Source organism: Dermochelys coriacea, chromosome 12 (assembly GCF_009764565.3).
Source record: "Dermochelys coriacea isolate rDerCor1 chromosome 12, rDerCor1.pri.v4, whole genome shotgun sequence".
Taxonomy (NCBI): Eukaryota; Metazoa; Chordata; order Testudines; family Dermochelyidae; genus Dermochelys; species Dermochelys coriacea.
Window position 1 is genome coordinate 10,466,574 of NC_050079.1, and position 22,921 is coordinate 10,489,494.

At 41.8% G+C, this 22,921-nt stretch overlaps 1 protein-coding gene and 1 long non-coding RNA gene across 4 annotated transcripts in view; one reads left to right on the plus strand and one right to left on the minus strand.

Moving 5' to 3' along the window:
- The window catches only part of SMPD3 (sphingomyelin phosphodiesterase 3), a 249,145-nt gene extending 239,621 nt beyond the window's left edge, over positions 1-9,524 (minus strand). The window contains exon 1 of one of the 3 annotated variants that reach the window (XM_043495052.1): positions 9,332-9,524. The gene's annotated coding sequence lies outside the window, so the exon portion shown is untranslated. Of the gene's footprint in view, positions 1-8,434; positions 8,839-9,331 lie in introns of those variants that run through there. The other 2 variants (XM_038367870.2, XM_043495051.1) reach the window with 2 other exon arrangements.
- LOC122456305 overlaps positions 8,789-22,921 on the plus strand; it is a 119,650-nt gene continuing 105,517 nt past the window's right edge. The window contains exons 1-3 of the long non-coding RNA XR_006275152.1: positions 8,789-9,456; positions 11,326-11,415; positions 14,016-14,129. This is a non-coding gene — a long non-coding RNA (uncharacterized LOC122456305). The remainder of the gene's footprint in view (positions 9,457-11,325; positions 11,416-14,015; positions 14,130-22,921) is intronic.

Here is a 22,921-nt window from a genome sequence, read left to right on the forward strand (position 1 = left end):
CTTGGAAAGCTTGGCCTAATAATTTTGGATGGTTTGTTTTTGGGTACCGCTTTTGTGACACTTTGGGCCTCAGTTTGCAGAGGCAATGAGCACTTATAACTATAGTTAAGTCAATGGAAGCTGTGGATGTTTAGTATATATGAAGAGTCCAGAGCAACATGTTTCAGGCTAGGTACGGAAGATCAGTGGTTGCTTTTGAAAACTCTGGCAAGCGTCTTACCAACAGTGAATGAGTGGTAAAGGTAGAAAGAGAACCTGCTATAACCCCGATACCACTGTATCAGAAGAGAAGTGGAAAAATTGAACTGGAAAATGTTTGATTGAATAGGTTGCTTTGCACAGCTGTCACAAAAAGTCACCTGTCCAGGCACAGCGTTATACCAACTACATAAAGTTGAGTTACTGAATACAGAATAATGCTTAACACCAAACCTCCTAGGCTGACAGCCAGAAGGACTAATAATTACATAGGCAGGGACATTGGGCACGCTGCCACAGCATCCCCTCCCGTACAGCATACTGGTCAGTTACATACTAAGCCTTAGAATTTTGACCCAAGTTTCAGGCTCTCATTTCTCAGGCCCTCAAGTCTTTGCTATGGGTTTTGCAGGTGATATTGTCAGTTGCACAGCAACCCTGCAATAACTTGATCCTGCTTGATTTAGGTCAATAGGAACCTTACCGTTCACTTCATTAGGACCAAGAGAGAGTCTTGGTTACCGATGACTAGATAGAGGATGAACAGACGTGTCCCCTCTAGGCATGCCTCAAAATGAGAATTAAAAGGGGAGTTCTTGAGTGAAACCACTCTCAGATTCACCAAAATCAGGCGTTTTCCTGATTGGTAAAAACAATGCCAATTTCTCCCACAAATGGCAGAAAAACTGGGGTGGGGTTAAATATAGAGAAGCAAGTGTCAGACTTTTCAATTTCCATTTCCATTTACGGACGGTCCCGTTCTTGGACACACTGTCTCTCCAGAGGGCTGCCTCGATCTCTCCCCGAAACTTCTAACCATCCAAGATAAAGTTACCACATACCACACTCTATTGTGTGCTCAAGTTATGGACTGTTTCTTCTACCAGTGTGTGGCATTTAGATGCTACTTGTAATTATTAGAACTGGGAGCACTGGCCTGTTAGGAGTCAGGAAACAGGACGGGGGGTGGGAAGTTAAGACGACAGAGTAAGAGTTACTGAGGGTGCAGCAGTAGCTTGGAAAAGAGGAGGTTTCCACTTTAAAAATTAAGTTCAAGTTTATTAGTACCTTGCCTGGTTGCTACAACATTTTGGCGACAAGGCTGGATCTTCTGCCTCTGAACCCACCTGCACCCTTTCTGCAAAGCCCAGGTGAACCTCCAATTGCTTTTACTGCCTGGATCCATAAGTTTGAGACTTATCTGCTTGCAATCACTGCTACAGAGATTTCTGAAGTAAGAAAGCGTGCTCTGCTAATCCACTGCCTTGGAGCAGAAAGGCAGCGTATATTTTACACTTTTCCCCTTGCAGATGATAAATATGAGACCGCACTCACTACATTAAAGAACTTTTTTGTGCCAAATGTGAATGTAGTAGCTAATCACTACAGATTTCACCAGCGTGAGCAGAAAAAGGGGAGACTATAATGCAGTATATTGCTTGCCTGAGGAGTCTGATTGTAACTTTTGACTTTGGGAATATGGCAGATGGGATGATTAGAGACCAGCTCATTGAGAAAACAACCATGCTTTGTGTAAGAGAACGCTTACTTTGAGAACCACAACTTGGACTAGAAAAAGCAATAACCATTGCTACTCAGATTGAGTCAGCTACAGCTGAAGCCAAAATAATGAGCATGGATACAGGAGGCACAGTCCAGGCTGTGACTCCTTTGCAGAAAAGTTCACTATTGCTGCAGAGAAACGATTACAAGAGCAAAACTAATGGAAAGCCACCAAATCAGCAAATTCAAAATATAGTAAAAGTATGCTTTCGCTGTGGATCCCCACAACACCTTGCAAGCTACACAGGGCAAAAGTAGCTCAGTGCAATCATTGCAAAAAGATTGGGCATTTTGCTAAAGTATGTCGCAGCAGCCAGTTCAATCAACAGGTGCACACAGTTACAATACCAGATGTTACTGTGCTGAGCGTGGACAAAATCACTACTGCACATATTCCAGAACAGATAAAGTGCACTGTAAACGTTTCCACCATACCCTCAGGCAAATCACACTCTATTCAGCTAATGTTGGACACTGCCTCAGCAGTATCTATACTACCTGATTCCATCTATTTGCATTACTTTAAAGATGTGCCTCTTACTGAACACAAACTTCACTTGGTGTGCTATTTGAAAAATCGTATTCCAGTATATGGCTGCCTGCCAGCAATAGTTATTTTTGGTGATTGCTGTGTAACTGCAGAGTTATACATTGTCCACAAAGGCATTCTTATCTTTGGCAGAGATTTATTAGCTGCTTTAAATCTCAGGGTAGTTAATGGACAAATTGATCTCCCGCAGCAAAGCATTCTGGCGGTACACACACCAATTTCAGCCAGGACCCAACACCACGTTGAGGAGAAACTCGGCTGTGGTTATGGGTTTCTGCATAAAGTTAAAATGCGGACTAACGTGATGCCTGCACAACAGAAGTGACGGCGCTTACCGTTTTCAGTCAGGGAAGCTGATTCAGAGGAATTTAGAAAACTTGTTCAAAAGGACATTATTGAAGAGATCAACTCCTCGGAATGGGTTTTACCTGTAGTAATGACGCAGAAGAAGGGTGAAGGCATTCGCCTTTGTGTGGACTTAAGGGAGCCAAATAAAGCTATTGCGATAGACAGCCATCCTCTTCCTCACATAGAAGTATTTGCAGAACTCCATGGTGTCAAGATGTTTTCTACCTCTTGATTTGCAGACCGCATACTACCAGGTTATGTTGCATACGTTGTATCTTAGGTTGAACCCCCCCCAGTGTAGGCCAGAGCTAAAATTGTAAACCCCCACCATCAGGAGAAAACCATTACCAAATGTGAAATATTAACTTACCAGAAGAGGCGTCATCTCCTGCCCCACAAATGAAAGCCTATAGACGCTAGACAAGCCATTGTGGAACATCAGTGGAGAAAAGACTTTAATTGCTCCCCCAACACCCATGAAGTGGAGACATGCTCAAACCCTCATCCCATCAGCTTGAGCTCAGGGGGAAGCAAATAAAATCCTTGTCAAGAAAAATCATCATCACTATACGGCTTAGAATCTGGAGAGGGCAATATTTCTAAGCAAGGGATCTCCAAGCTACTTATTTTGGCCTAAAAGGACATACTGAGCTTGCATATATAGCAGCTACTATCACCTTTTGGAACCTAAGACTAATTTGTGTGTGTAGGTTTTACCTGCTTTAGCCTTTTAAATCACTCATTTCTTTTTTCTAGTTAATACATTTTTAGTTAGTTTATTACAGAACTGGCTATAAGCATTTACTCCTGGGAGAATTCTGCACCAAAAAATTAAAAATTCTGCACACAATATTTAAAAAGTCTGCATATTTAATTTGCCAATATAATCATGCCAGTTTCAATTATTTTGGTAATTTATTTCAAAATACCTGTCAGCAAGTATGGCTATAATAATATGGACAACAAAAAAAGATTCCACCAGGAGTAGAGAGTAAAAGAAACCTGTTTCTGTTATGCTTTTGTTGGGCATCTCAGTCTGGGTGTATCATACATGCCAGCTGGGCGCATCTCGGGGGAAATTCTGCCCCTCTGGTCTTTAGTTCATTCTTGTTTTTTCACTCTGCCATATAGAGGTTACCATATAGAGGTTCCCAAATAGAGGATACTGCCAGGGAGGAGGGGCAGAGGGAGCTTTAGGGGGAGTAAGTTGGGGGGGGATGCTGGAAGGGATATTTGAGTGGTGGTGGAGGGGTATGTGTACGTACTGGGAGAGGGCATGTAGGGGGGTAGAGGGGGCTGCACAGAACCTCCTCTGGCCCAAACACTCTCCCCCATTTTCCCCAGAGCCGAGCTATGGGGCCAGACATCCAGCCCAGACATCACACCCCCTTCCACCCAGAGCCGAGCTATGGGGCCAGACACCCGCACCCACAGCTATCCAGGGAGAGAAACAGCCCAATGCTGGTCAGACTGGGCTTGTATGAAGTTTCCTGAATACCACCTCCTTTCTTCAGGATGTGCTGGGCAGCTGCCAGGAACCCTCCAGCTCCCACTTCCCTTCCCTCCCTCAGCAGTGTCCTCTGTTTGTGAGCTGGGAAACTGAGCTCTGCCAAGTCTAGCAGCCCCTAGTGGTGGCCAGCAGCTCTGCAGCACCAATTCTGCAGGGTAAAAAATAAAATTCTGTGCAGAACATTAATTGTGCATAAATTCTGCATTCAGCAGTGGCACAGAATTCCCCCAGGAGTAAAGCATTGTCTTGGGTAAGAGACCAGGGATAAGTGACTGGTCTTATGGGACTGGGAGTAACCTGAAAATATTTGTGATTTTTGGTGCAAGGGCATCTATCTGGGTGGCAAGATTGACCGAAGTGCCCAAAGGGAGACTGTGACTCCATGTTAAGGCTGTTATAGTGCTTGAAGAGTTCATACTTGGTTGGTGAAATCTAATTATAGAACATACCACCAGCTTGGGATTTGTGCCTGGTTCCTTGGCAGTCTGCCCTGGGACTGGCAGTCATGCTTGTGAGCTATTCTAGACATCTTGACAGCCATACCATGACATCTCAAGTCAAACCACTTTATGCTCAAGATTTGGCACTGACAGCATATAAGCCAATGCCTCTAGTTACTCAAAATAGCCAGTAAAAGGGTCTAGGTTTATAACCAATACCTTATAATCCCAAAATTAGTGTTCTTGATTTAGGACCCATTCCCACAAATGTTACTGAAAATACTGCTTACTACCCTGAGTAGTCCCAATGAGATTACTCCTATTAAAATCAACAGGACCTCTCTCCCAAGAGTAAGCCCTGTGCTCAGTAGTGTTTGGTGAACTGAGCCTTTAATTTCTTGAAGGGAGAATTGTGTAAATACACTAACAATAAGAACATTTACAGCAGGTAAGAACTATTAATTAACTATTAATTATAGTTAATGCAAAATGTACTGCTAAACTTAGGTGGACAGGTGGTACAATACATGGGAGTTATTTGCTTCTTCTCTTTCAGAACTGAATTTCTGAATAAATTACATTCACTATATGCAGCCATGCTCTAGGAAGGTAGGGAACAGCAATATCTTCAGTTTAAACACAAGATACTGAGTGACATATTGCACTACTTATTTGGTATTGTTCGGTATCCAAGTAAACATGCTTTTCTGTCACTTTTTCTAGTAATACTAGTAATTGAGAAATACTGAATCGCTGGTTTCCAACAGCATCCATGCACACTTTATACTGAGCCTGTTTATAAGGATGTACAGTATTAATCAAAACTGCTATTTCCTAGCTATATACCCCAATTAACTGTAGTAATAAATGGGAGCACATCATTTTAAAGATATTTCCCTTTGGTTCTGGCACAACATTTAGTGTCTGAAAAAACAGCTTTTACATAACTTAAGTCCAAAATAAATATTTCCATGACTTCAGTATTCCAGTATAAAGAGCTTTGTTTCAATAAACATTTTCCTCCGATGTTTACAACTTAACTTTCCTGCATAATGCTAGTTAGTGCATGAGAACTGGAAAGGGACATTAACTGAAACAGAATCTGCATGCAAGATGGATGCTGACTAATTATTGTCCAGGCTGAGAGAAATGTAGGTAAACTGCAGAAATAATGAAAAGTTAGTTGTGCAATATATGCTTTGTTTTAATTATCTGGGGGCCGCACAGGTAAGGAAGCTTATTTTTAAAATATCCTTGGCCCTATTAAGATAACTTTGCATTGGGTCAGTATCACAAAACAGTCGTAAAGCTGTTTTAAATGGCCTGATAAGGAAAGTCTAAGAGGTAAAGAGCAAGTGGAGCTCCCTTTATGCCGCCACTTTTCAATTCCTTGTGTAGGAAATGTTTCTTGGGAAAGGGTGTGGCCAGCACATGTGTTGCTTAGCTGACCCTCAGCTATTTTAATGGCCTCTCAGAGGCTATTCAGTAGTGAGTTAGAGGAGGGATTTAAAGTGGCCCCAGCACCTCTTATAAGCAGCCACCTTTGTCCCATGATCCAAGAAGGGGGGCGGGCTATTTTTAACTTGACTGCTTCCTTTTAAATTATAGGTAAATAATGGAATTTCAGTATTCAGATACAAATCAATTTAGTCAGAGAGAAGACACTGTTACCACCATTAAGTAAACAAGCCAAATGAGTTAAGTGCCAAATGACAGACCTCTCAATCTGCTCCCTTTAATGAACCCATATGAGAAAATTCAGCAGCATGGCAATCGTAAGTGATTAATCACAATCCATGGAGTTTCCCCAATTACTGATGTAAAAAGCTTATTGGAAGGAAGGAGCAGTTATGGGGAATATGCATTATTTTTTCTGGAAGGGAACATAAAAGGCAGCCAAGAGTCTAACAATTTTACCTGTAGTAAGGTGTACAGCTAAATCCACCCCTTTGGATCTTACATCTACTTGCAATTTTTAAAAATTGTACCTGATTTTAAAAGCATACTGCACAAAAGGAGCTTGATCCTGTGCTCTGTACACCGAAGATTGTCACAGAAGTCATGCGAGTTTTAGGTGTGCAAGCAATATAGTATAGAGTCCAAGATGTTCCATTTAGTTTTTTATGCAAGCATAGAGCATGCTTTTATATATAACAATAAGTCTTTTATAAGCCATTTGTACAATGGCTTAAAAAGAAAGCAAAACATTAAAAAACAATGTTATAACATGCAATGGCTCTATTGGACTTACTATGAACTGTGATTAACTAGTCTTTCTGTATGATAAAAAAGAAATCCACTTCAACCAGTTTTACCCTGCATGCTGTACTAAGTTACTGCCAAACTGAACTACACAAATCCCAGGCACTTGGAGGCTCGTGCACATAAGGCTCATTAGACAAAGAGCTCTGATAAACTAAACAAAAGTCCTTTCTTCTAGAATTTAAATATTACAGTAACACTTATGTGGACATTAAAATCACAAGTGTATCAAAAATGGCTGACTCTCAGTCAATAATGAAAAGAAATACAGCAAAAATCTTTACTTGGAATATGCTGCCTTTAATAAGATAGAAACTAAGACTAGGCACATCTATTTGACTTTAAAATAAGTGGAACTGTTTATATTACTTGTTTCTGGAACAATACATTAGAGTAATAAAAAAAGTCTACTTTACTCACAAATCCCTTCTTACTATAACCTGGAAGAAGACTGTGAAGAGTACAGAACATATGTCAGTGTACTAACTGAACTGCATTTGGTTCTCTCAAAGTAAGCAATGCATCTTCCCCTGCTGAAGTCAACACAGAAAATATTTGCATGCTTTTTGTATTGCTGGAAGAACAATCCTAGATTGAACTTCATTCTCATTATCCACACCCGAAATAAACACTTCACTGTGCCAACCTCTTATTTCAGCATCTGTGAAATAGTAAAGCCCCATAATCCCCAAATTGAAGAATAAGGAGATACCCTCAATCTACTACACCTACTATGACTGGTCTGGGACAAAGCATATGCTTTGTTTAGTTTATAAACCATTGCCCCTTTGAAGATACATGCCACTGTACAAAGAAACAGTTAAAGGCACACCATGCTTTATTGTGCACGTTCAATATTCACATTTGACTCCCTTTCCACCACCCAACACCATCTGAGGAAGTCTGAAGCATCAGGCATAGAAGCACAATGGATGTCAGCAGAATGAATTCACCAAATAGGCAACTTGACATTTGGCCTTAAATATATTTGAGGGATTTCTTCCTCCCTCTCCTTTCTGATGCATATTCATAGGAATTACATTCACCAGCCTGTCTCAGCCACTTGACGTTGCTAGCAACCACGACAGGAATGAATTAGAAATTACTGCAGTGGGCAAAAATCATACAATCACTACCGATAATGGGGGTACACAAGGAACCATTTTGCAACCTTTACTACAGCATTAGGTTGTAGCTAATGCTCTATCACAAATGCTACATTTCGTTTGTATGCTCCTTAACCACGAATTTGCAAACATGGGTGCCCTGCAGAACCCACTTCACTGCACACATGAGAGGGTTTGCAGATGCAGCTAGGGCACTGTTTTTTGTATATTTTGATTCAACCTCTTCCTCCCCCCCCCCCTTTTCAGGAAATTAAAATAATGCAACTGCTTAAAAGCATATGGAGCGTACAGCTTTGTTCCCAGTGGTGCACTACAAAGTGCTCCCCTCAGAGAATCCACTCTTCTGCCTCAAGCATCAAGAAATGCCCCGTACGAACTTGAGCCTCGCAGCCACATGCGGCACAAAGCCGCGAGGCGGGCGGGGCGGAGGATTTACCTGGCGTGTCTCCCCCCCTCCCCCCAAGCAAGTGGGGCGCTGAGGCTGCCGCATCCAACCCTCCGGGGCTGAGGGGCTGCGGGAGTCACTCACTGTGCCTGCAGGAGGCGGCGGAGGCGATTTGCTACTAGTCCCATCGCAGCCCGCGGCAGCGTCCCGGGGAAAGGGCAGCAGAGCCGAAGCCTCCCTGAGCGAGGGAGCGAGAGACTCAGCACCGGGGCGCTGAACAGCTCCACACAGCCCCGCGGGCGGAGCCAGCCTCGGAGCGCGCAGCCTATCGGCGCGCGCTGCGGCCGCCGCCGGCCCCCTCTCTCCGCCCCGCGGGCAGCGCTGCCTCCGGCGCCGAGCTGACGGTTTGGCTCCGCTGCCGGAGCTGCGGCCCGCGGATTGATTCGCGTACGACCGCGCTCCTTCCTTCTTTCCTTCCCCGCGCTCCTCGCCCAAAGGGAGCCGCCTCGCGCGCCGAGGACGGAGGAAGGAACTACATCTCCCAGCAGCCCCCGCGGCCGATCCGGCTGGCCTCTGGGATTTGTAGTCCTTTGACGCGGGGAAGCTGCGTCACGGAGGCCATCGGCCGGGCGGCTACGTGCGGCCTGAGTAGGCGGCGCCAGCGAGGGAGGGTCGCTGGGAGAGGCCCCGGGGGCCAGGCCTACGTTTCCCAGCATGCCCGTCTGTGAGGCGGGAAGAAGTGTGATCCTCGTGCCCGGGGAGCCGCCGGTGTGGTAAATGGGCCGCTGAAGGCAGGCTCGTGGCTGCGGGCAAGCCCGAGCCAGTAGGAACAGGCTAGTACGACCTCTGCCTATGGCCCCAGGACTGCCCAGGCCACAGCGCCCCGCTGCAGCCCTTCCGCTCACACCTCCCGCCCGCCGGTGCCCAGAACCCCACACAACAAGCTGCCTGCAGCGCCAGAGCCGGCTTCCTTCGACGCCTCCCGTGCCTGGGGCCTCCTCCGCCCGCTCAGCTCTCCGGCGGCTCGCTGCAGCGAGTGTGTGGTATAAAAGCCCCGCCCAGCTCCTTGTGGGGTGCGACAGAGTCTTAGCTTTTACTTGGGAAAGGGGGGGGGGAGACGGGACGGAAGTTGTAGTCCTCGTGGTTGCGCAGGTGAGCTGAAAAAACGTGACCCCTAAAGGCTCAGACGGCAAATAAAACCGTGTTGAACATGGAAGGCGTGGGCTTTAGGCTAATTGCAGAGGGCTGGTAATACTTCATGGAACCGTAGAAGGGGAAGGAACCTCGGGAGGTCATCTAGTCCCCTCCCCTGCACTCAAGGCAGGACTCAGTCTTCTCTAGGCCAGTGGTTCTTAACCTTTACTGCAGCCTGCACCCCGTTGGGTCTCCAAATATGTTCTCGCACCCCCTTATCAAAAATCGTTGAAGTAGGTCAGTTCTTTAAACCTAGATATATTTGTTTTGTTTGTATATTACGGGTAATCGTTAAAAAATGTATAATGTTCCTAGATACGTGGGTTTGATGAAACAAAGTAGTTGTACTTATGTGTCTGTGCTTAATTTGTGTTTTCGATGATTTACCTTCTAAAAAAATCTGGCATGTCTCGCATCCCCAGAAAGGGCATCTCTCATCCCTAGGGGATGCATGCACCCCAGGTTAAGAACCATTGATCTAGACCATCCCTGGCAACCCAGGTGTTTGTCCAACCTGCTCTTAAAAATTCCCAATGATGGAGATTCCACAAGCTCCCTCGGCAATTTATTCCAGTGCTTAACCACCCTGACTGTTAGGAAGCTTTTCCTAGTGTCCAACCTAAACCGCCCTTGCTGCAATTTAAGCCCATTGCTTCTAGTCCTATCTTCAGATGTTAAAAAGAAAAATTTTTCTCCCTCCTCCTTGTGATAACATTTTTCAAGTACATAAAAGGTTGTTATGTCACCTCTCAGTCTTCTCTTCTCCAGACTAAACAAACCCAGTTTTTTCAGTCTTCCCTCATAGGTCATGTTTTCTAGACCTTTAATCGTTTTTCAGTATTAATCAAAATGTTTGTGAAACTTTCTGCGAACTTAGCTGGTATTTAAAATTTATAACAAGAATTGTTCCAGGCTGAATTTTACTGGTTTGTAGATAAGCATCACTAAATGCTGACACTTATACAGTGCTTCCCAGGCCATTCCAAAGCACAGTGAGGATTGTTCTGTAACTGTTTTGCAGCGGGGGAAACTGAGGCAGAGTTGAAATTAGGCATAGAACCCAGCAATCCTGCCAGACATACGCATTCTACCCATTAGACTGCAAAAGAAAAGAATGGGGGGCTGTGCTTGGTAGTTACAATTTAAGGTCCCTAATTAATTAAAAATTAAATCAAGTTACAGTAGGGATTGAGGAGGGAGAGGCTTTTATTTTTTAAAAAAAGGGTTTTTTTTTAATTTCATAATCCCCTAATATTGACCAAAACCAATGGAAATGTACTGAACAACTAACTTATTTCAACTCTTTGAACTTTAGATTTGGCAAGTTTCAACATGCATGTTACAACCTTTTTTAGGTGTTAAAAGTAGTTTGTTTTAAATTTAAGTTCATTATTTAGAAGAAGCAGGACCTGAAATGTATATGTCAAGTTGATATGTACTCCCCTGGTAAGGCCATCTAAACTGCCTTATACCCACCTGCCCCTCTTTTCTTTCAGGACCAAAGGAACTTTTTCCAGAAATAGTACTGAAAATAAACTGATGCAGGAAATTATAGGATTAGTGTACTCAAGTAGGCAGCTTGTTTTCTTTATATTTTCCCAGCTGCAGAAACTTCCTTTGGGCCTCATTATCCTCTGCATGGACTACTCTGACACAGAGAGTCAGGAAAGTTTACTATGTTTTCTTCCAGCACATAGAGACCACACTGACTCCCCATTTCTTTTCTCCTCTTTCCAAACTTCTGTCAGGAATGGCTCCAGGAGTCCTGATGGCAGTCTCCCCTGCTAGTACTGGACCAGTAAAGAAGGTGCATCCATGGAGTCAGGCTGAAGAGGTGGGTAAGTTAATGTTCACTATACTGTTATATCTAGTCCAGCAATTCTCAGACCTGGAGTGCCACATCAGGCTAGTCTATACAAACACTTAGTTTGTAGCAAGCTGGGATGTATATGTCGTGCATGGAAGGCTAGTGAAAGGTAGTGTCCTTGTGAACCCTGCTGCCTCGTACTCTGTTCTCTAGTGTGCTTTGATCTGTTTTGAAATGGGAGTAGATGAAGATGCACTAGGGAACTTTTAGAGCATTGCAGGAGGGTCTACGCAAACATGAAGTGTGTGGCAGACTAGCTCATACCTGCATACCACCCTACTGCAGCTTGTGTATCATCAGTGGTACACATACAGCAACCTGTGAACTGTCTCAAGCCATTCCCACCTGACCAGTGTAGGATTATTCCCTAGACTATGTTTTCCAGTGCTTTGTCTGCTCAATTTGTAAAGGACTCATTTAGGCCAGATATTTTTTTGCTTTCTTGAATGCACAAGAAAGGGAAAATCTTTTCAGCATTATGAAGTTTTGATAATATGAATTAGGGAAGGTTAGAACAGCATTTACCTTATTGCAACTGAAATAAATATTAGTATTTTGGGTTGTTGTCATGATTGTAAAGTAAATATTCCACTTTTAATCCTGTTTACTGGATGATCTTATATATATATTCTCTTGAACCATAGTGAAGAGACAATCAGATATGAGATGATCAGGAAAATAAGCAATTTCTTTCCTCTACCTGTTTCTACCTGATACTAAACTGGGAGGAGTGGTAGATACGCTGGAGGGGAGGGATAGGATACAGAAGGACCTAGACAAATTGGAGGATTGGGCCAAAAGAAATCTAATGAGGTTCAATAAGGATAAGTGCAGGGTCCTGCACTTAGGATGGAAGAATCCAATGCACCGCTACAGACTAGGGACCGAATGGCTCGGCAGCAGTTCTGCGGAAAAGGACCTAGGGGTGACAGTGGACGAGAAGCTGGATATGAGTCAGCAGTGTGCCCTTGTTGCCAAGAAGGCCAATGGCATTTTGGGATGTATAAGTAGGGGCATAGCGAGCAGATCGAGGGACGTGATCGTTCCCCTCTATTCGACACTGGTGAGGCCTCATCTGGAGTACTGTGTCCAGTTTTGGGCCCCACACTACAGGAAGGATGTGGATAAATTGGAAAGAGTACAACGAAGGGCAACGAAAATGATTAGGGGTCTAGAGCACATGACTTATGAGGAGAGGCTGAGGGAGCTGGGATTGTTTAGTCTGCAGAAGAGAAGAATGAGGGGGGATTTGATAGCTGCTTTCAACTACCTGAAAGGGGGTTTCAAAGAGGATGGCTCTAGACTGTTCTCAATGGTAGCAGATGACAGAACGAGGAGTAATGGTCTCAAGTTGCAATGGGGGAGGTTTAGATTGGATATTAGGAAAAACTTTTTCACTAAGAGGGTGGTGAAACACTGGAATGCGTTACCTAGGGAGGTGGTAGAATCTCCTTCCTTAGAGGTTTTTAAGGTCAGGCTTGACAAAGCCCTGGCTGGGATGATTTAACTGGGACTTGGTCCTGCTTTGAGCAGGGGGTTGGACTAGATGACCTTCTGGGGTCCCTTCCAACCCTGATATTCTATGATTCTATGATTCTATGATTCTCCTTCCTACCCAGCTCAACCAAGCAACAGTAGCAGCATATCTCATGTTCCTCTGTGCTCCTCCCTATAACAATGGAGTGAAACTGCCAAGTTTTGTGTCAGGACCAACTTGCTGATTTTTGAGAATATGCCATAACTGAGATGGAGGCACTGGTGTAATTCTCCCAAAGAGGAATTTAAGAACATAATGGAGCAGGGGTGACAGGAGCACAGGAAAATAACATATTCCCATAAACCTTTCCGGAATTCAGGGCATGAGCGAAATCTCATTAACATCAATGATAGTCTTTTCATTGACTTCAATTGGTTTTTGATCCAGCCCTTAAACCTCTGGTTTAGGCACTGGGGGCCCATTTGGTCCCTTTCTCAGCTGAAGCTTCTCTGCTGTAGTGGTAGGATTACTCTGCTTTAGAAAGAACAAAAAACCAGGATACACAAGGAACGTATCCAAAACGTAGGCAACTTAAAGTTCATTCATTCAGCAAGACCGTTCCTATTGTCCTCCAATTAAAGGGCCTGGTGAGAACAGCCATTATATGTTACCAGGAGAGACATTGGCTCATCCAGAAACACCTAAACCTCAAACCCCAAAAGTGCTCTGAAATTGCACTGCGCTGCAAATGCTGTCTGGGCACAGTTATGGAAGAACAAGCATCACTTTAATTCCAGATTCCTAAAAAAAAAAATTCCACTAGGAACAGCTTTGAAAATGGAATAAGGTCTGCTCAGGATGAGTATGCAACCATGGGCTTGCATATGGTTTGTTAGAGATTATCATGGTTCAAATCCTTCATTAAAGTGGAATGGCATTATCAAATCAAATATAAAGTGTGTTTTAAAGTCTCCCATAGGCAATATTCAGGCCTCCAAGGGCCAAGTAACTCAATTTATACATCCTGACTGCAGCTGGAGTGTATTGTTGCTGACAACAGTTCCTGCAAGCCAGTTACTCTCCTTTTTCCTAAGCACATGGTTCAGGAAATGAGAAGAACCCATGCCCAATCTTAGTGAGAAGAAATAGCTCCCACCTCTATGCTAGCAGCCCAGCCCTCCCCCGTCCTCATGGAGAAGAGAGGAAAGGTATTAGTGTTGTCTATTAAGAGTAATTTAATGTGTTGTTTGTTTTCAATTTGTTATGCACCCAAATGCTATGTTGATGGGCATAGAAAACATTAAAATAACCAGGCCAGAAAGTCATTAATCATTCTGTCTAATCACTTCCCAGGTCTGCTGCTTAGCATTTGCTTTTGTTAAATGAAAGAACTGCAGCTGCAGTGACTCATCCTTAGTACCTCCAGTCTCTCAGCCTCGGTCAGTTACAGCCAGAGCAATATTGCACTTGTTATCTTGCAAAACAATAAACTGAGAAACACTGATTGACAACAAATTAGAATATAGGAAGAAGACCTCTTTGTTAGTAGAAGGGGTTACGGTCTATTTGATATCTTAACAGCAAAGTAGACATTGTGCCACATAATATAGCCAAAAAGGATGTTGCATCAGCATGAGGAATGAGAACCTTATTTGAACTTTATTTTTAGTGTTTAGAGGTGCAGTATTAACAATATTTGAATATTTAATTCTCCAGAAACTGTAAGTAAGAGTTAATGATCAGAGGACTGGAGATGTAGTGTGTACTCATACATATAAAGTAAAGCCTCTGTCCAAATGTCATAGGAAACGTTGAAAAGATGTAAAAAGTTTGGATAGTCTAGGTTATATGGATGCATATATATATATAATATATGGAGAGGACATCCACAGTATAAATTGCCAGGCCATGTGAAATATTTATTGTGGGTGAAGAACAGAAAAGATTCAAACCTGGGCTAGTGACGGATTTTTTTTATGCTTAAAAAGTCATGATTTTAATATTTTACAGTCCTTCTGGGCTAGAAAAAAAAAGCTTTATGCCATTGGAAGGAGATAAGTCCCTCTGACCCAGTATTTTATGTTTTAGAATAGAAAAATTTAAGTCCGTTTTAGAACACCGCTTGATCTGCCTTCAAATAGTCCATTATTTAAGAGTAAACAATTCCTAAAGTTGTTTCAATTTCTGCAGTGTACATAGAATATGCAAAATACATGATGGTATGTGGTGATATCAAGATTTTATCAGCACTCAGATGAGGTGACCTGTATAACTTACTCATGCGACTTGTGATTAAAGGCTTTTTCAACATGTCATTATACTGCACCACTATGTTCTCCATACATATGTAATAGTGTCTATAGCATAGTTCAGGGAAGAGTGCTAACTACACAGAAAAACTAGGCACAGAATGGAGGAAGCAATTTGTCTTAGAATAGCAAGAAATGGGTTTTTTTTAATCAGGGATGACTAAGTCTAGAAGCAACAAGGATCAAAATGGGTAGAGGGAAGAGCTAGTAGAATTTTGCAAGGAAAGAAGTCAAACAATAGAGCTGGAAGGTGAGATTAGTTTTAAAAAAAATCCAGCCTTTCCTTTTAATTCTTGAGGCTAGTAGTAACCTAAGCAGATGATCAGTTTGTTTTAACAGAAAGGGATCGTGGTTGCTGGAAGTGAAATGAGACGCTACACAATAGGTCTAACTGCTCTTTATTATTTTGAAGCAGTCAGGAAAGCATTTGAAGAAAATGTACCGACGTAGTTGGATGAAAATAGGGAAAAAAGTACATTGTACACTCTGTTTCTGGAAATAAACATTGGGACTACTGACTTGGGACCCTATTTGGTCATTGCTATGTAGGCAGAGATCCCATTGGCTTCAGTGGGAGCTTTGCTTGCATGAAGGTAGCAGGATTGTGATCTTATGGATGGCTCCTTTGAGCTGCAATTTGAATTATTTGTACACCTTCACAATATTAATATCCACTGGAAGGGAACTGCGTCCAGCTTCAGTAGCTAAAATGCCACATTCTCAGGCCTCTGTTAAACTCACTTAGGGTGTATGTGAAGAATGAAAGGTTCTGGTCTGAGATTAGATAGGTAGTGGAAAGAAATCTGATGTTGTAGAGAGGTCACCTAGGCCTCATTTACTGGGAGACAACTATCTTAGGGACTAAAGGAAAGAGGATTACTAATGTTTACAGACTGTCCTGATGACAGTAAGAAAGTGTTGGGGGCTAAGATCTATTATTTGATGAATGAATATATCTAAAAATATTAGGAGAGTAAAAGTGACTGAGGGAGTTAAACTAATGACCAAATGCAGACCTGGGTTAAGCAGGTCCGAATTTACTCATTTACCTCTAGTCTGAATGTGGCCCCACAGTTCCACACGGTGGGTTGCCTGTGATGTGAAGTATTATGGCGTTCTTTAAAAGAAGCTTAGCTGTTAGAATTTCAAGTTGTAGTAGGAGTGGGGAGTTTATTCTGGGATGGTGTTCCATCCGAAGACAATACGCAAGCCAGTATCATAAGATAATTGCTTGTTACTTGATCTTGGAAAGGAAAATTGTTAGTTACACACTACTATATGTGTACATTTAGAGACTGGGAATACAGAGTTCTTACCACATTTGAAGGAACTGTTAGAGAACTGAAGGTTAGTAGTTTTGCAGTGGACAGAGCCTCTCGAGATGTCTTCCAGTAAGTGCCAGCTTGCTGAAGCAAACAATCAGCAAATAGCAGTCAGCTAGTATTTGGGCCCCATCCAGTGCTAGGTCTAGATCTCTGGATCTTCTTTTGATCCATTTTAGATAATATAACTTTGTGTACTCTGTCACTTTTTCAGCCATTTCATATGGTCCAGATCTCAGCTTTTACTGGCATAATGACATCTAAGAGATTCTGTAAACCAGCTTCAGAAGGCAACTTTTTAAAAATAATTTCTTGCTGCTCCTCTAGATTAACTGTTGTGGAAAAAATAGCCTTGTGTGCTGATTTCTAAAAGTCTGGTAAATCTGGACCCATATTTCATGTTTTGTAGCAGATATGCACCATTTGAACAGCAATCCCTTTAAGAGAGTTTGTGTCAGCTGTCTAAATACACTCAAAATAAAGTTGACAAACCTAGCCACTCTACATTACTGGTAGTTGCATAACAATGGGATAGCAATAGGCTCTGAATTCAGCATATCCATCAAAAATTTAGGGTTTATACTGCACAGAGCCATTGCTCCTTATCATGTTAATTGTGATGATGCTGTAACTTTCTAAATCAACTGTTGGACCACTTATTTTCGAGGGGACTAACCATATATTAGGGAACTAAGACATCTAATGCTTGGCAGTTAGTTTTCATGCTCAGTATTTATGGTGCACATTTAGCTTGGGGCAAGTTGTAATTTGCAGAAGGAACTTTATTTTTTATTGTTATGGTTCAGAATTAAGCTTCTTTCATAATTTTTCATGCTGAAAGCTTATAATAGCTTTAATTCGGCAAAATTTTTGACACAGACAGACTGCTTCAATTGCAGAGTATAAGAGAACAAACAAGAAGTTTTCTGCATTGTTACTGGATACACCTGGGGTCTGTGGCAGCTTTCTTTGGTCCAGCACAGGCAATTGCATTTTAATCACTCTTTTATACTTTAAAGCACAGCCTTGGTTATCACAAATCAGTATTTTAGTAGAACATCATATTAGTACAAAATATAAACAAATTAAGTGTCCTCATTTAAAAATTGCATAAAGAATAAGTCGTGAGTTAGAAGTAACATCTTTTAAAAAAAATTGATACTTTTCTCCCACAAACACCCCTTCAGTCTGTCCCAATTTCTATTCATGAATTTAAGATAGAAGTAAACTCTAGTGGTATTTTAGCTGGTTGCCACTACAATATAAAGCCAACACGCTTAGCCATAACACTTTTTTAGAGACAGAGTGTCAAACTAATTGTTTTGGAGAAATTCCAGGTCAATTCCTTTCTACCAGGTTTTGTAATCCCTCAATATATTTGTTTTATCTCTTTCAAGACAATGTCTTGATCATTTGGTTTATAAAAACAAACTATTTTCATTTTCTATTCTCTGTTGACTACTGTCTTCTCAAAATAAAATCCAGTCTGTAAAACAGGTTCTGAAGGTTTCTGGACATTTGAGGGTTTTTTTAGACTATTTCTCCGTATTAAATTATAATATTTTTTACTTTATAGTGTTTATTTCCATAGCAGCTGACTGCTTTTTATACATTAAGGACCAATTCTGCAAATAGAGGATAAACTTAATTCATATGAGTAATACCACTAATTTCAATAAAACTATTCATATGACTAAGGGTATTCAATGCTTCATTGTTTGCTGGATTGGGCTTTTAGGGTCAAACCCTACAAATTTATTATTTTTTAATTTACACTAGTGCCTAGAAGCACCAATCAAGATCAGGGCCTCGTTGTGCTAGGCACTGAACTAACACCTAGTAAGAGATGATTACTGTACCAAAGAGTTTTACAATCTATTTAGAAAGAGACTATACAATCTATACAAGAGCGACAAAGAGTGGGAGGGTATACAGTGGCACAAAGAGGTGCCCTAAGTCACAGAAATGTCAGTGGCAGAACTGGCATAAATCCAGGATACCTGAATCACAGTTCCATACCCTATCCACTAACACACACGGCCTCTCTCTTTTTTTTTTTTTTTTTTTTTTTTTTTGGCCTCTTATTCAGGAAGGATTCCCATTGTAGAATCATGACCTTAAAAAAACAACATATGGCATAAAGCCACCCACTGTGGCTAGGTGAAGGGGAGAAACTGTTTACTCAGGAATGAAATTAAAGAGGAAACTGAAAAAAAGTCAGACCGAGGCTAAATAAAATAATCCTGTGTCATGCTCCAAAACTTTCTAAGCTCAAACTGTTGTGAAACTCCCAAGAGATGTGACGAGGACATAAACTAGAAAGCCCTAAGGCTGGTCCTGCAATTTTTAACCATATGATTGACAGTGAGAGCCTCGGTGATGGTTTGAACTGCTATGAAAAAGTATAGAGTCAGACAGACCCTCAGGTAGCCATGCTTCAGATCATTCAGAGCATTAGTCACCATCAGACCTGTGAATTGTATCCAGAAGCAAATAAGAAGTCAGTGCAAAATGTGTTTTATGCTCACTGCATAGGTGGTGACTCCATGGGTGCTCCAGGGCTGGAGCACCCATGGAAAAAAATAGTGGGTGCTCAGCACCCACCAGCAGCCCTACCCTGGTCAGCCCCCCTCCCCCCAGCACCTCCCACCCACTGGCGGACCTGGTTGGTCAACAACTCCTCCTCCCTCCCAGTGCCTTCCAACCACCGTGATCAGCTGTTCAGCAGCATTCAGGAGGCATGCGGGGGCGGGGGGTGAGGATTGAGGGCGGGACACACTTGGGAGGGGGCAGAAGAGGTGGGGCAGAAAGAGGCGGGGTGGGAGTTTGGGAGCAGAGGTGGTGTGGGGGTGGGACTTGGGACAGAGTGGTAGTCAAGCACCCCCCAGCAACTCAGAAAGATCCAATCTCTGGCTTACAGCATTGTACCCCACACAGTGCACAGTCCAGCTGCCCTGCCGCATGCTGCATTTATCTAAAAAGTCTCATGTCCTTTGAGGAGTCTATATTAGGCCAGTCATAGATACGTGCTGTTACCTGAGAATCAGGAGCAGCAGTGAGTTTGATAAGATTCCTAGTCTGTGAACTATTTTGATGAAAGATAAGTGTATACTCTTAATAGATGCTGTAAGCACCATTTCCACCCATGCTTTTAACTGTCAAGAAGCATCACCTAAATCAGAATTTTTGTACAGATAAGTCGTTCTAAAATCTTCTGTGTATGAGAGAGCATTTTGTATTTTAGATCAGGTGATTGATTCAAGAAGTGGACACATTGGAGGGGGATGTGGAGGGACTGCATAGCACAGGAATCCCAGGAGTGTTTCTGGCTGACAACCAAAATTTCTTGGTGGGGGCACATGCTACAGCTACCTTTCTACTGATTGCAATGTTTACTCCACTTATGGTGGGTGAGGTATGCTGATCCTGTGTCATCATGCTCCTCGCCCTACCTCTTTTGGGTACAAACATTATAAAAAACAAGCAGACCCTTCTTCACTCCATTTTTCTTCTCAAATAACCTTTTAGGCTTTCTTTTTACATGATACAGAAGCAAAAAGGGCACGTACCCAGTGTATTAAAATATCATTTGCAGGTAACCTTTTAACATTATATTTTATTATGCTAGTTACCAGAGTTGTAAGTTGTCCTGATTTCTCCTTGCTATTTTTGAGTGATGCCCCCTTGTGTAATTTGATCCTCTAAACCAGTGGTTTTCAACCTTTTTTCATTTGTGGGCCCCTAAAATATTTTGAATGGAAGTGCGGACCTCTTTGGAAATCTTAGACATAATCTGCGACCCCTTGGGGTACATGGATCATAGGTTGAAAACCACTGCACTAAAATGCCTGTCCTTTCCTGATATTGCTTTCTTTGCTCACCAGTTAATCCGATTTTAAATTCATGTTGACTGCTGCAAACTAGACACCACCAGATTTTTGGCCGTGCTCTTCTGATTTAACCTTCATTGTGTTTTTAGGAAGCTGTTCTTTTTGTGGGTGCAGAAAGTCATTGCTATTATAAGATGGTGTAACACCTTGAAGTTAGGGTCTCTTGAAGGCTAAATAAGTCATCTTAATTAACTTCCCTTGCTTTTTGACATTTGAGTTTTACTAGCTTTCACAAAATGAAGGGTCTACAAGGCTTCCATTGGAGCATGAGAAAATAAAATTAAAAGAGGTGATTTCCCAGAAAGCCTAGAAGTGCTGGAGAAGCACCTTTGACTTTAAAGCCTTCTAAACCACACCCAGTTTTTTGGAATGAGTTTGGTAATGGGGGGAGCCTGCATAAGTGGCTCTGTCACTTGGGTATGTACTATCATAATTGCTGGAAATGTATGTGACTTTAGAAAACATGAAAAATACAGCTACACAAAGATGTAAAGTGTCTTTACTGATTTAAGTATCACTATATATAGCATAAGGTGTGAGGTTTGGGTTGCTGGTTTACTTTTTTAAATCTGTTTAGAATTATCTGTTCTTGTTGAACAATATAGATTTGTGAGCTTCAAGGTTGTTACTTTAAAAATAAACTTTTCTGAACTATTAGAGTTGTTAAAATGGGCGTCAAATGAATGCATTTCATTGCCAACCATCAGTAAAAAGCTCCCTGTTCTGGAATACATTACCAGCTTCTGTCTGTGTTATGTTTTAAAAATACCCTTGTAGGTAATGACCTGGACCACAGGTTACCCACAAAAAAACTCAGAGTGAAGAACACTCTTTAAAAAGAAAAAAGGGGATCAGCAAATCCATTTCAAAAAAATCCTTATGAAACTGCTCTTTCAACAATGTGGTTAACAAGCCAAGACTTGAGTCAAAGTGTATTTTATTTTATTTATTTTGCCAAGCATCTTATTTGGCATAAGATGATCTTAAACAACACACCCTAGAGAGTCCAAGGTAATGTCTTATAACTTACCCTGAGTTTTCAAAGTTTTCCAGCTAAGTAAAGGACAAGTTTTAAAGATTTCACATATGGCACAGGCCCTTCTATTGTTGGGTACATGAGCATAAAATAAAGGGCTGGTGAGCCCTGGAGAATGTTCTGCTTTTGAACAGAAACAGTCAGATCTAAAATATTAGATTTAGTGTGCTCTGGTTTTGAGCACAACTAATGAACTGATTCCTTCTTCCATGATTGTAAGACATACACAGGTGCATAGATATGGTGGGATAATGCTATTTTTTTCTTTCTTCCTAGCTTCCCAATAGGCTTAGGTGCATTGGATTTCTTGTTCTCTTGGCACCACACACACTATATGGGGGTGGGAAAGGAAAAGGGGATAAGTGATGTAACCCGAAATCTTAGTCTTATTTATCACACAGAACAGTCCAAACAGAAGTCATAAGTGGGATCCTATGAAACAGCCAGATATTTAAAATGAAGTATGGGAGTGCAGGCATAAACTTAATTGTAAGAAGAATCTGAAAACCAATATGACACATCATCAGATAAAGAATGCTTAGAACTGCAGAAACATGTTGAGAGAATTTGGTACCATCCAAGGCCCTTGCATCAGGGATAAATGGTTAATGTATCATATGGAGCGCCTTGTCTGTCAGAGCAGAGTGTAGTCACGTCTTAACAGCATGAGAAAAGCATGATCTAACATCTTGGCATCTACATGTAAAAATGTCTGTTTTAATCCATTTGATCCCTAAACTGCAAATAGGGTAGTTTGGCAATATGCTGTACGTGAGTCACCTAGCCCAACTCCCGACTGAAGAGTGCAAACAGATTTCTTACAGAGCTAACAGGGAGACAGTGTTGGTGCTAACAATAAGATGTCATTGGGAGAGGTCTTAAGTTTCAAAATTATAAGCAAACATAAAGTTAAGACAACTCTGACTTTACCTCACAATCCAGTCCAGTTTACGCAATCAATAGAATGGATAAATAAACCTGTGTGTGATCTATACAGCAGTAGCAGCTCAAAGTAAAACAGTGAAAAATAAATCCCATTGACAGCGCTACATAAACACACAAACATGGGCCCTATAATGGAGCATTGAGGAGACATCACAGCATATCTATGCCCATCTCTCTATGAAAGGAGATGATAGGATTTCATAGTCAAATTTTTAAATATATTATACTGAGAAGTTTCTGTTCTACCTGTAACCCTAAAAAAATAAACAAAAAGTATGATTGGTAACTAGTTGTGAGGAGCTGAATGATTCCTGGGATAAAGGGTAGAAGATTATTAAATTTTGGGACACTTACGAATAGAAATGTTATTTATCCACTTCCAAATGTTAACAGGCTCTTCTAGTGCTAAAACCAACCAGAACTTTAAATCTGGATACCTAATGTAAAGCTCCTAAATCTGCCTAAATAAAAGTGGCAGATTTTCAGAGGTGCTGAGCA